The sequence below is a fragment of the Cryptomeria japonica genome, chromosome 11, assembly GCF_030272615.1.
Source record: "Cryptomeria japonica chromosome 11, Sugi_1.0, whole genome shotgun sequence".
Classification (NCBI taxonomy): Eukaryota; Viridiplantae; Streptophyta; class Pinopsida; order Cupressales; family Cupressaceae; genus Cryptomeria; species Cryptomeria japonica.
Genome location: NC_081415.1, coordinates 591,836,051 through 591,851,176, shown reverse-complemented (window position 1 = coordinate 591,851,176; position 15,126 = coordinate 591,836,051). Strand labels below are relative to the sequence as shown.

Below are 15,126 nucleotides of genomic sequence, written 5' to 3'. Positions count from 1 at the left end.
AAGAGATAAAGTGGTTGGGAAGCCAACGGGATAGGTGGGCCTCTACTATTATAAGGGGTAGTTCATGACAAATATAACTTCCCACAATAACAAATAATCTACCTCAACTAGAATTTCCCTTCCACCCAATAGATAAAGTAGGTGGGGTGGGAGGGTGGTGGGGGTAAATTATAATAGTGGGTGGGACGCTATAGAAAAATGGGTTCGGTGGAAAGCAATAAGAAAGGGTGGGTGGAAGATAAAGGCGACAATTTGGGGTTTTGAGTGGTGGTGGGTGGGGCGGGGGGGATTAAAGGTGAAGTGCTCAAATAATTTGCTTTTATTAAAGACAACTAGGCAAGAGTGTAAACTGTCAATTGAGGATAGATGATTATGAGGGCTTCAACATTATAGTGGGTGATGGGTTTATTATTTGGTGCAACAAAAGGATCCAACATCTTGAAGTGACCTTAGGCAGGCATAAAGTTGGAGATGATTTTTATGTGGTTGGCATTGGTGAAACATGTTATGGTTTAAAGCAAAATAGAGCAATAAATAATATTAAGTATAATGTAGAATAAGAGGCAAAAATAACAAATCACAATAACACAAAGATTTAACGTGGTTCATCCAATGTGGGCTACATTCACCAGAGAAACAACCGTCCACTTCTTTTCTATCATCCAGTGAAGAGTAAATTACAATATGATGATATTTCACATTACACAGCCACTTATTTATCAAGCCTTTTACAAAGGTCGTTTTTCATGCCAAAATAATAGTTGACACCTTTATTAAATAATGGGCAATTTTTGCTTCGGGGGCGCTGCCTCCAAAACCCTCGGCTAGGGGCTCTGCCCCCAGCAGCCCCTAGACCCCTACCGTGGGCTCTGTGCTCAGGCTCCCCAAGAGGGGCTTTGCCCCCCTTGCACTCCCCCATTAGTTGATTTGGGGTGTAGTGCCCCTCCATGCCTTGCATCTGAGACTTGCTACTTTGACTTGATAGACTATGTTTTGACTCCTTATGTGTGGTTTATTTCATTGTTTTGTGTTTTTGGATACATTCATGTGATTCATGTAATTGGACATTTTTTGATGTTTATGTTTCCGAATATGATTACTGTTATATTTCATTTGAGATAAACATATTGATGTTTATGGATTTTATGTGTAGAATAGATCTTTGTTGTATTGTTTGCTTGGGGTAGGGTGAAAGGAATGATTTTGTATTACTCATTCATGAGCTCCATACGACGTCACGATTTCCTTTCACTAGATAGGGATTAGATATATATATGCACATGTTCGTATACAACACATGTTTTGTTCAGGATTGCAGGTACTAGACATTGACTCCACCTGGTTCCACAGCTCTGAGCGTGTCTTTATAATTCCCAATGGTGGTAAAGGAGATAGTGCAAGGCCCAAATTATACCTAGCCCTAGCCATTGTTCTAACTTAGGGACATTTATGTAGTTTTCATGTTAGCCCGTCAAATTTGTCATATTTGATTACCCAATTGTTAGTAGCGAGTCTTGTTTAGATGTTGGCACTATTTTATAATTTGTTTGATTGCAATGCATTTTATGTAATATTAATTGTAGCTTATGTGTTGTAAATCAAATCAATGATTAATTAAGGGTTATTGTGACTTTAAATGTAATTTTGATTTATTTAATAAATGATTTATGATTTATTATTTATTATTTATTATTGTTTATTATTATGGTTAATTTATTATTTATTGCTTAACTATTTATTATTATTTATTGTTTATTTTATTGCTTAATTGTTTATTGTTTAATTTATTTGTCATTTATTGTTTATTATTTATTGTTGTGATTTATTATTTATTATTTAATGTTTATTATTTATTGCTTATTATTTATTGTTTATTGTTTGTTGTTTATTGTTTATTATTTATTGTACAAGTGGTTATTTTATTATTTATCTATTTTTCTTTGAGGTGGAACTAATTGTTCGATCTAAGGGGAAACTAATTGTTTACTTATTTATTTTTTGATTTTTGAGGAGTTAACTTTTTATAGAAGAATTGTAATTGGTGATTTATTATTTGTTAATATTATTTAATTGTTTATTTATTATTTAATATTTTTAGGATTAGGGTTTTTTGCTTTTTAATGCACTTTATTTAGAAAATTGTGTTTTATTTATTAGGATTGATTGAGAGGTGATTATTATTATTTTCTTTCAAAGTTTTGGGAGAATATTTGAGGACAGGAATTTGCAGTTACAAATTTTCTTTGAAGCGTGATTGGAATTTCTCGGGCTTGATTGTTTTGGAGACTTGGTTGTTGATTTGAGAAGATTTTGTGTTTTTAGAATTCGTCATTGACATTCTCTTCTCTCTCTTTTTCTTTCACAGGTTTTCAAGTAGGTATTCATTTTACTCTTGATTTATGTAATTTGATTTTAAATGATTATTAGGGGGAATTAGGGTTTGTTTGAATTAGATTTGTCATATGTGATTGAGTTCTAATTGTTGTTTGCAAGATTTGGATTTGCATGAAGTTATAATTCAATTTTGTAAACTATGTTTGATTTTGTGTCTATGTTGGTTCTTTTATTTGTGGATTGAATTTTTGCCTGAACCTTAGGTGATAGGTTAGCTAGGTACACAGGGGGAGTGACTCACTATGGGGGTCGGGGCTCGGAAGTGGCTGCCAGGATAACCCATAGGTGAGTTTAATAATAAGTGATAATATAAATAAACTTTGGGTTGGGTTACACACTAACAAGATAATTGTGTGCCCCACTCATGCCTCATGTGCTTGTATAGGTAGAGGGTGAGATTGGGAAGGCCTGTCCATCTGTGGAGATGTTGAGTTGGCAAGATCATGCATTGCCTTGTCCTCACGAAAGGAATGTACGGTTCCGTAGGAGTTGTCGAATGGGGGCCGGGGTCTAGAGAGACTACTAGGATAACCCATGTCGAGGCTATGTGATGACACTCTTCCCTTTTGTGTGCCCTAGTTGCCTATTGTGTTAGTCTTACGTGAAAACCCTCTAGGAGTTTCTTTTGATGCCTTTGATGGTCTTGTATTAGGGTATTTTTTGTCTTTTGGAAGTATGCATGTTCTATTTATCTTCCCTAGCCTGTTTGTTTGTGTTTGGGGCCTTGTGACTATCTCCTAGCACGGGGGTGGGCCTATGGGTTCCACAGGGTTGGGTGGTGATGCTTTTTCCACCCATTGGGAATACTTCAGAGGACTTGCATGTGAGTGGCTAAGTGGACCTATACCTTATGTTTCAGAGTCTCCACATGTTGGTTATGAGATGGTCTACCTTGATGATGTAATTTGTAATGTATCTTTCAGAATATTGTAAGAGACATGTAATTTGCATAATTGTAATTGTATTTCAAAAGGGAAAGAATGTAAAAAAATGTGTATCAATGGATGTTTTGCATGTTTATGAGATTATGTGTTCTACATGAGTTTTTACTATGAATATATGCTTATCATAGGAATCTTTCTTTTGGTGTTTTAAAATGAACATAGAATAGATAATTATTTGTTAAGTTAGAAATTTAATTTAAAAGAAATAAAAAAATAATTGTTTTTGCTATGTAAATTGCGCTATTAGTTTATTTTCTGAGCTCCTGGGCGGGGTGTTACATGGGGGGAAAATGCGGTTGACAATGTCACCGAAATTTAAGCCTAGTAGCATGATCAGTGGCCACATACCAACAAAACAGATTTGGTTTTGGGTGTGCAATGGTTGCATTCACTTGGTGAGTTTACACAAAACTATTAGATTATGGAGTTGAGAGTCAAATTTGAAAGAAAGGAGGTGGTTCTTGGGGCCTACCCAGTGGGGTTCCTATGATTGTTTGGGCAAAAAGGATGGAGAGGGCTTTTCATAGAGACCAAGTGGCTTGGGTAGCAAAGTGTTTGATTATATCCTTCGTCATTACTACACCTTATTGTCATCCTAGGAGGCATAAGGAGGAGATTGAGAAGGCGATTAAGGAGTTGTTTGGATATGGGACACAACGACCTAGCTCTAGTCTGTTTGCTTCTTTCATTGTGATGGTAAAAAAAAAAGGATGGTGCTATGAGGATGTGCATTGATTATAGAGCCCCCAATAAAAGGACAATTGAGAATCACTACTCCATTCCTAGGATCGATGAGTTGATGGATGAGCTTCAATGTGGTGTACTTCTCCAAGATTGATCTATGGTCAGGGTATTATCAAATAAGGGTCTGAGAAGAGGATCTGCATAAAATAGCTTTCAGGTTTCATTATGGGTATTATGAGTTTTGTCATGCCACGTGGGTTGACTAATGCACTTGCCATATTTTAGTCATCAACACACATACACATATAGAACCAGAAAGATATGAGAAGCATGAGCGGCTAACACAGATGCATCTGACTTTTTTATTCATACAGAGTTATATCTTTTTTTATTCATACAGATGCAAAAGCATATGGATTTCAAAGAATCGATGTTGTTCAATTATTCAAGGAGACAAAGCTCCTTTAAATAGAGTTACAAAGACGATGTTTCTAAAAGAAACAATTGTTAACTAGAGGCGAAATTAGAAACAACTTAAATGACCATTAATAACACAAAGAGAAAGATATTATTGTAATACCCTCCCTTAATGGTCATCGCTCTAACTACCAAGAGAAATAACAGAGAAGGTTGCCCCCTTCTTCTCAGAACACATTGCAACAGAAGACAAGACCCTGCCACTGACTCTGCCATTTGAGATGAGTCTGCCACCGACCCTCCCAGAAACTGCAGAACTTCTGGAGATACCCATAACAACACCAACCGTCCAACCTGATGTTGGAGAACTATCCCTCCCTGTAACCAGAGACACACCAAGAACAATTGTCACGATTTTGAGGAAAAAATCGGCAAACCCTCCAAACTATTGCGGATGAGCAAAATGCCCGAAAATAGACTGCAAATAAGAGACTAGTGCAGATGTTAGCACAACATCTCCAGGTGCGACTAAAAACAAACTACAACAAAGTACAATTTTTGAGGGAAAAATCATAAACCCTCATGATTTTTTTTTCAGGGACAAAAAATATTTAAAAACCCACATATAATTTTTTAGGACAAAATTATTAAAACCCACATAATTTTTTTAGGTAAAAAAATATTAAAAACCGAAACAAACATCGATGCCTATAAGCCATCTTCATGCTTTTCAAGGCCCAAAAACCGAGGTACTGAGAAGATGCTAAGTGCACAAAACCTGACTGCCTTGCAACATCAAGTTGGTCAATGATGCCATCTTGCACGTTTCCCAATGCACGGAAAATGAAAAAATTGAGAAGAGGCGTTGGCACGGAATTCAAAAAATTCGAATCCCAATGCAGAAACAAAGGCAGATTTAGGTACAGACTTCAAAAAATGAAGTGCAGCGGGCACGAATTTCAAGAAAAAATTTCAGCTAACCTAGAAAAATCCAAAGACAACCCAAAAATCCTTGCAAAAAACTCAGAACGAATCTGCTATTGGAATTTGGATCCGTTGGCTCAAAAATCGAGGCACCCAGAAAATTCTGACGATGACCCAGTTGAGATCTCAAAAAACCCACCAAGAATCTGCAATCGGAAAAAAATTTGACATGATCTGAAGGGTAAAAACCCTAATCGAAAATGCAGATTTCCGTCCAAAAATGGCAGAAAAAAATTGCAGGCGGGAGAAAAAACGCGTCACGTGGTTGCGCGAAATGCAAGAGAGACGGGTCGCGGGAGAGGGCAGAAAATAGTGAGAAATTTTAGTAGTTGCAGCCAAAACGAACTGCCAAAGTAGCAATTTCGAATAAACAAATAAATTTTTCAAAAAAGAAAATAACTTGGCTCTGATACCATAATACAGATGCAAAAGCATATGGATTTCAAAGAATCGATGTTGTTCAATTAATCAAGGAGACAAAGCTCCTTTAAATAGAGTTACAAAGACGATGTTTCTAAAAGAAACAATCGTTAACTAGAGGCGAAATTAGAAACAACTTAAATGACCATTAATAACACAAAGAGAAAGATATTATTCTAACAGATGCATCTGACTTTTTTATTCATACAGAGTTATATCTTTTTTTCTTATCCACATATGCACCACAGTTTTTTTTTTTTGCACAACGCACCCATAACCACAGGCCATTTCAACTATTTTATTCATCTATGTAAACATACCTTGTATTTCACACAGCCACAAAGATGATTCTAGTCGATATTTATAGGGAGTGACTGCACACATCCATTGTACATTGTTGACCCTTTTAACAAAACTTTTATGGCATGTAAGACATTTTACCTCACTAAGATGTTTTACCTCACGCAAGAGCATTGAAAAAGTTATAACTAAGAAACAAAACATAGGCCAGGTGAAATAGATGTTATAAACTTACATGTGGTATAAATTATAAAATATATAACAATTTCACTTATGCCTGAACTCTAAGCTGATTTCACCCCTTCATTCCACAGGATTACAACTAGTGTGGAATTGCTTCAAACAGTGGATGCTATTGTCATGGGATCGCTAGTCAGAATGATACAGGTGCTTTAATGTAGTCCCCATGCACTTGCGCTGGCACAACTGATACTGAAAACTAGTCATATTTTCCTATCAAAGAACTCTCTTTTTGTTACAAATGTGATGCCTTAAAGGTCATTTTCAGATAGCTATTCCATCAAGGGAAGAGCTGGTTTTTACATTGTAGGAAATATAGAATATCTTATTCAGAGCAGTGAAGGGAATTTTCTCTGTACATCTACTCCTAAACAATGATATCAGAAGTGTTATATTGAATAAGTACCTCCACATTGCAGATATCAGTCATGCTGCTTAGCATAGAGTTTATTGTTCCAACAAAGGTAATGATATTATATTATTGTTTCAGAATTCTTTACATGCAATCATACAAATTAGGAAACACAATTTTAGGCACTGTTATGGCCTCTATAATATGAAGAAAATTTTAGTGATAAATACTTACCATTTTAATTTAATTTTCTGCAGGAAATTGAAATAATACCAAGATGGAACAAATTGCTTTAGGGAGATTGAAGCACCTGCAATCTCCTAGGCCAGTTGTTCAATAATCAATTTGCTGTATGGTCTACTGACAATCATGGCTCTAACCATAAATGGTTGGGGTTATCTGTATTCGGAATGCTTACTCCAAATTGGTCTTGTTTAGATGGGCAGTACGTTATAACATGTATCTGCCATAGTTCTCTGGAGCCTCTGGCTGGCGTGAAGCCAACCAACACTGCCTGCCTAACTATTCACTAATAAGGCACAATATAACGATTTGTTCTCATTTTGGAGCTTTGGTTAATTTAAGCTAAATGTTTCTAGCCTGCAATTCTACCTTTGGGGCATATTTTATAGTGTCAGGTCCCTGACAGTGGATTCTGGGGTGGTTTGCCCATGTCAATCATATGCAAAGGAGTTACCATCATTAGTATGACTCTTTGAGTATTTTATTCATCAGATATCTGGTTCAGGTCCACATTAGTCATCTTTTGCATGTGTATGATCAATTAACACAAATTTTAGGTAAGTTTAAATCAAATTTGCCCCACTCAGGAATTTGAAATATCATAAAACACAGAAAATTTCTAAAATATGTTTCAGTGTGCCCACCACTGAAAATCTACAAAGAAACGTCCACAGGAGTTATGCAGCTGAAAACCCTTGTGAACTAGTAAGATTTATTTACAAATTTGAAATTTGTCATTCGTGGTGGCAAATTAGTCCTGTTTGGTCAAACTCTTTACCTGCTCTGCTTTGACCAGTTGGAAGAGAAACGAGGAGAAATATCCACAATTTGGGTGTCTTTTTGTCCTTTTGTAATTTTTCATCCTTTTAATAATGATCGAGTCTAAGACAAGTTTCAGCAGTATTGTTAGTCTCACTATGTGCCAAGGTTGGTGGAGTTGGTGTGTTTGTGCTTGTTTTGGGTTTTTCAGTACCCATAACATGCAATTTAAGCCAACTCTGCTAAATTTTTAAAAAAATGAATAAATCATATTAGCCTCAGTCAGGAATTTGAAAAATCACAAAACATGGAAACTTTTAAAAAATGTGTCAGCTTGCCTACTCCTGAAAATCCAAAATGAAGTGTCAAAAGGACATGAGCAACTGAAAATCATTGTGCACTAGTAAGATTTATTTATGAATTTCAAAATTTGTCTGCTTTGCTTTGACCGGTTGGAAGAGAAAAGGAAAAAAGTTGCACATTCTGGGTGTATTATTGCCCTACTGTGCTTTTTCTTCCTTTCAGCACTCGATGAGTCTAAGCCATGTTTCAGCAATATTGTTGAGTCTCACCGTGTGTACCCTGCCTGGTGGAGTTGTGTGTTTGTGCTCTTTTTGGGTTATTCAGCACCCATACCATGTAGAGTTTGGTTAGAGTCTGATAACAGTGATTATGTTGTTTTATCAGGATTCAGCAGCTAGTTTTTGAGTGAAACTCATTGACTCATATTTAATGAGTCACTCATGAGCATGATTAGTTCAAGTAGAACTCATTGCATATAGGTAATGTTCATAGGGGTGAAGTAATGGGACTTTTGGGAGGTCATCCCAGTGTCACTCTGACTTTACTAACAGTGTTTAAACTCTGTTGCTATTTCTGCGGAATTTTGCTAAGTAGTTTTTCTTGAGATCAAATTCAAGGACTTACCGAAAAAGAGCTTGGTAATTTTTAAAGTAGCTCAACTCTAAAGGGTAATTTAAAGATATTTGATTTTAATGTAGCTCATTTATCAAGCAGCGTAAGGTTGGCCTTGGCCTTTTAGTGATACTTTAATGCAGTTGTTTCTAATTTCTAATTCTTTATGCGATTTTATCAACAAAATGTGATTATCATTCTGTCTTATAGTTTAGAGCTTAAGCTAGTTAATAATTGTGAGTTCAGGTTGTGGATGATACAACCTCATATATGACCGAATTCATTCATTAAAATCTCAAGCCAATTAACTTTTCCGATGTGCAAGGTTCTCATGGATGTATTACATATATATTTGGCCCATCTCTTGAATTTACCATTTCTAACTGTTAATGTTTATATCAGATTTGAATATAGGATCTTTTAAATCTTATTAATCCAATTTCCACTTATATCAATATAAGGATTCCTTTGTATATCAATTAATTTAACATGAACTGCTGTACAATGATCAATTAAAACTGATATTAATCTTATTGCAATTTTACATGAAAATATAATCAATTAATATATTAAACTTCCAACAGCAAATGGCCTGCAATATTCTGGGAGGCAGTCGATATTGTTTCTGCACTGTAATTATTCTGTACGTCCACAGTACGATTGTCTCCCTTCTTATATAAGGAGAGAGACATGCCTCTACGTGGATCATGTCCACGTAGAGACATGTCTCCATAGCTCTTGGCCATGTAAGAACATGCCGATACGTAATGTAATGCAGTTGATAATTATTGGTAACCAATATGCACTTGTTACATTGTTAATATGATTTGCTAAACGCACATAATCTGATCGATAGTAAATATTGATAAGCATATGATTAAATGTTATTTGATATAATCAAATTAATTATTTGTGTATATTTAATAATGTATAGTTAATATTTCAAGATTAATTCATAATCATATTTCAAGATTAATATTTAAGCAAGAATCTTATTAAATACATAATGCAAATAATGGATTAATACTTGTAGAGGATAGATATCAAATCCTTAAGGCCGATAGGCCAATTAAGCATTTGATTTCATAGATTAAAATTATTTGACCGAAGCTACAAAACATTAACACTAACAAGTTAAGCACCCTATGATGTGCCAGCCATTACTATTGTTAAATACAAAGAGGAAGAAACCAAATGGATTTTTATGTATTGAATCGCTGAGTCAGCAATAGAAGGCAAGGCCCATCGATTGGGATTGTCAGTTTTCACCCGCTACCATATTAGTAACAACTGAAGAAATCTAATCTGTTTGCTAAAAGAGCTCCCCATTGAATCTGTTAGGTTTCGGCAGTGTTGAAACATTTTGTTACAGGTACCCATGTTCCTTATCATTTCAGCATCAGCAAATGTTATTGTTGCTTGGCGGTTTACTATTATTTTAAAAATAAACTTCGACATTGCTTTCCCTATACATGAATCTCTACTCTAATCGTTGAAAATAGTTCCTACCTCTAATTGCACGATATACATGGTAATATTTTATACAACTTTTTAAAAAATGTGTGAGATATGCTTTCTTCCTAAGTCTTAATTTTGTTGGCTAATTATATGGTTCTAATATTTTCTTTTATCATTCCTTTGCCCATGAACGATCAATAGATCAAGGGATGACTAACGAAACAATATAGTTGCAGTTCGCATTGTATTCTTGTAAATTCATGATGGCACTAGTAAATAGAATTTTGACAGAAGAAATGAAGAGCACATGGTGATGATACGGGATACCAACAAAAGAAAGAGGAACTCAAGTACACCTCATGGTGTGGCTACCACAAATGAGAAGTAATTTCAGAGATTCTCAGGAGCAAATAATGTCATCATGCATAGAACCAGAAATGAAAATTAATTTCAGAGATTCTTAGGAGCACATAATATCATCATGCATAGAACCATGGTTGAAAAACTCCGACTCTCTGGGAAAAAACTCAGTAAAATTTCTGAACACTAAAAAAACATGTATTTTAAAATAATCTAAGAAAACATGCATAAAACTGAATTTACAAAGGGCATAGGTAGATTTTCCTTCATTTATTCATAAAAATCAGTTAATTCATATAATAGTGTCATATGAGTATGAGTTACATACCTGTATTTCTATGTTATAGATTTAATTAATGGAAAACATGGGCTCAAAACATTTTTGTTTTATTTTGTAAAACTGAAATGGAGGTTTGGTGAGGTTGAGGGGGCAATCCTTTTTGTGTGGGGTATGGGGCTTCAAGACGGAAATGGCTATACAACCCTTAGGATGCATCGAATATCCATTGCAATGTATTTATAAGGTACAAAGGGTATTGATATCTTGGTGCATCATAAGGACTGGATAGTTGTTTCCCTTCGATGTTGGTGTTGGAAATAAGCCACACTCGGACCGACGATGGACTGGTCCAAGAGGGGCCAGTAGCTCAGTGGTAGAGCACTCCAGTAGCGATGGAAGGTCCTGGGTTCGAGTCTTAGCTGGTCCATGTCTCAACATGATATTAGAGTCAGGTCCAGGCTAGGAGCCCCAAGCACATGAGAGGTGTGGCTTAAGGGGGGGTGTTGGTGTTGGAAATAAGTCACACCCGGACCGACAGTGGACTGGTTCAAGAGGGTCCAGTAGCTCAGTGGTAGAGCACTCCAGTAGCGATTGAAGGTCCTAGGTTCGAGTCCTAGCTAGTCCATGTCTCAACATTCGAGACTAGATGGACCTTCATGGTGTATGCTCAAATGCTCGTTCAAAAACTCTCTTGTGAATTTTTAAAGCAATTAACTCGTGGGCCTCATTGATCAGTCAGTACTTGTGAGTCTAGCAAGTTTTTAACTATGCCTGAAACAAATGGAGGTATAAGCTTGTTTCATTGAACAAACCTGAAAGTATCAAACCATTCATGGAGAAAATAATTGAGTTCAGCCATTAAGTTGCAAGAGTTTTGTATACGTAACAAATAGAAAGTATAATATGCTATAATTGAAGCATTGGGATAAATAAGTAGAGAGGCAATTAAATGCAAGATTTAGACACATGTTCAATATGAATTTTATAGACTTAAGAATTGGTTTCATGGAGTGATAGAATATAAAACAATCAACATCATTTATTTCTTTCCTATAACTTACAAGATAAGGCAATGATATCACTTCTGGAGAAGAACATTTAGTTGGTGATCACATTTTCATTTATTCATTGACTTTCATGGGAAATATGCATTTGAAAATGCATTGGCTTTGTGGGTAAATTGCTCATTGCTTCTTGTGAATTTTGTTGCATACATTTGTAGAGGAAAAAAGCACATGCTTTACCTTACTTTTCATTAGTTTTACACTCACTTTGATTTTATTTTGATACTCAATTCAACATGTTTTTCAAATAAATTGGCAAAAGGTAGCAAATTCCTCAATTTCTTGGCCTTTTAGTCTCAATGATCTAGACAAACTCTAATCCATATCAATTTTTTCATCTTGGATTGAATTATAAGTGCAATTCTATTCTGTGGACATATATAAACTCGTAATTGTGTCCCTTTTTCTAAACTCACCTTCTACTCAATTTCAATTTACTCCTTCCCCAAATCAGAATGTTTTTGAATGTCTTGCATTCCACAATAGTTGAATCTAGCTCTTGCAATTTCATATCCAAAGACAAGGCTAGGACACTATAACATCAATCTTATAATCTATATTAGAGTAATCAAGATTGTATTGACACCCTAACAACAATTTTGTAGTACCCCTACCCTAATCAAACTTTTTAAACCTAGTTTGACCTTGGTTGACCTTTTAGTGGCTTACCTGGATGGTTGATATACCATGTTGTGATGTTATATTCAAATATTATGCTTAATGTGTGTATCATTGAATGTTGATTACACATTAATTCATATGTATGATTAGTTGTTAATTTGATTCGGTTATTGACCTCGGGCTAACACTTTTATTGAATGTATATATGTAGAACCCTTCTTGGATCAGTCTTTGTAGATTCATGCTTTGACTTTAGTTGACTTTTTCAGTATATGTTGTTTATGCATTATTTCCTTAATGATGGTTAAATGTTATTTTATTGGATTACTGACAAGGACTGACACATATTTTATGCATGCGATGTGTTATATGCATGTTTCATGTTTGTGAGTGTATAGGGTACGAGGAGATGATTTTCCTTCACTCATTTCGGTGAGACAGGGAACGCCATGATTCTCCTTCACCTGTGTGTCTACTGTGTTTGTATATATATGCATGTGTGGTTCGTTGATGCAGGAAATTGCAGGTACAAGTACCGTGTGATTGGTTGTGGCTCTCGACCCATGGTTGGGGAGCCATGGCTTCCCCAAGCCATGGGGAGAGGCCATGGCATGGAGGGCATGGCGTGGTCTCCACACAGTTGTGGCTGTGGGAAGACCACGACATGGTCCCCACAGCAACCATCCCTTTGGAAGGGAAGCCCACGTGGGAGACCATGTGGGTGGCTTTGTTTTCAAACAAAAAATAATAATAAATAAAGCTTAAATTTTATTTTGTTTAAATTTTTTTTTTCCATTATATATATATATATATATAGTTTTATCTTTAGTTTTGTATTTTTTTTTTATATGCATGGATAATATATATCTGATTTGGAAAATAGAAATTTGATTAGATATTTTATTTTCAAAGAAAACATGAAAGATTGATTACTTTATTTTGAAAAGTAAATATCAATTTTAGGTTAATTAATATATAAAGTAAATTATATTTTTATATGTATAGCATATAAATATAATTGCATAAATGAGATTTTGGTTTGAAATTTATTGTGAAGTATTGATATTTATTTTATAATGCAATTGAAATGTAGTTGAATTAGAGAACCTTGGTTGACAGATATTAAATGAAAGGAAAAAATGATTGTCATTATAGATTAATGAAAATGTGTGTTTAATTACTGTAATTGCATTTGATTTCAAAAAATGGCAAGTCCTTAATTGCGAACATTGGCTATTTTCATGTGGTTGATTTGAAACTGGTCATGTCCTTGATTTAGAGTATTGGATGTTGTCATGTGGTTGATTGTAACTGGTCATGTCTCTAGTCAGAGGATCGTCAGTTGGTTATCTGTGTGCAAGGGCTTGTTTCGCCAAGTGGTTTTCTATTGCTTTGAACTTTGTATACTATTTTTTGTGTATACGTTGGTTTTTGGAGTTTGTCTGATTTGTGGTTAAGTGTCATATGGGAGAGTGGCTTTCGAGTGGGTGCCGCGCCCAAAGTGGTAGCAGGGTAACCCATCGAAAGTGTGTCTAAATCAATGATAACTTAATAAATTATTAGGGGGTTTGGTAGATGAAAACACTAAGTAAGATAATTGTGTCTCACGCACGGGTTGAGTGCTAGTACAGACTCAGGATGCAATGGGAAGACCTGGAATGATTAACCAACGACCTTGTCTTCACGAAAGGATGTGTTGGGTCCACATGAGACTTGGATGGGGCCGGAGGTTTGGGAGAGGTTGCCAGGGTAACCTAGTGGATGGGGGCTGAGACCTATGGAGGCCTGCCAGGGTAACCATACCAAGCTATGTGATGACACTCTTCCCTTATGTTCACTAGTGTGCAGTTTGTGTTGATTTTGCTTGAGCACTATTGTGGGAGTCTTATTTGATTGTTTATGCTTTTGAGAGTATCTGATATTCATGTTAGACCATGGGATGCTTATGATGGATTGCGAGGATTTAGTTTCGCTGGTGCTCCAGTTGTTCTCTTGTATTTACTCCATACTATGTTTCAGATGGATCCTCTTTCTTCTTCTTGGATCATTCATATATCTCTTGGACCCCATGTGGTCATATGTATTATTTGTTTTCATATGCCTTGATGGCATGATGTAATTGATGTGAACCTTATGTATTTTTCACTTATTATTTATTAGAAGGGTTTTGCAGTTGAAGCAAACTCGGAGATGTAGCCCATTAGGGGTGAACTCTATATCAATTTGGTGTTGTATGGTGCATGTGTTCATATGTTTCTTTTTATTTTGGATGTATGAATGACCTTATGGTTAAGATGTATAATGTAGATTAGATGATATTAAACTTAAATGCATGTATGAAGTTATCAATTAGATGCAGTAATATGGATTATGATGAATGTAGCTAATGACAGTTGTATATATTCCATCATGCTAGGTTAATCTCTTATGGAATTTAATTCCTATGTTCTTGTGGTAATCATTCTATCATGTGTAGGTTTAAATGACCTCTTTGTTAATTGGATTAACAAACCTTAATGTTCATTGTATTATCGAGTAATCTTCGTTGGAAACCCTTTAGGAGCTTAAGTTAAGTCTTCCGCCTGTGCAATCGTTATTGCAATGTTTAACTTAATGCATCTTTAAGTTCATTAATGTTTTAAAAAATAATTATTTGCTCTCTTTTCGTTAGTATTTAGTTGATTCTTTTAG

The 15,126-nt window shown here is 35.3% G+C and overlaps 1 protein-coding gene across 2 annotated transcripts in view; it reads left to right on the top strand.

The window, feature by feature from the left end:
• LOC131076325 (uncharacterized) overlaps positions 1 to 7,398 on the top strand; it is a 41,022-nt gene extending 33,624 nt beyond the window's left edge. The window contains exon 2 of one of the 2 annotated variants that reach the window (XM_058013458.2): positions 6,993 to 7,398. The gene's annotated coding sequence lies outside the window, so the exon portion shown is untranslated. Of the gene's footprint in view, positions 1 to 6,457; positions 6,883 to 6,992 lie in introns of those variants that run through there. The other variant, XM_058013457.2, reaches the window with a different exon arrangement.
• Positions 7,399 to 15,126: the final 7,728 nt, after the last annotated feature.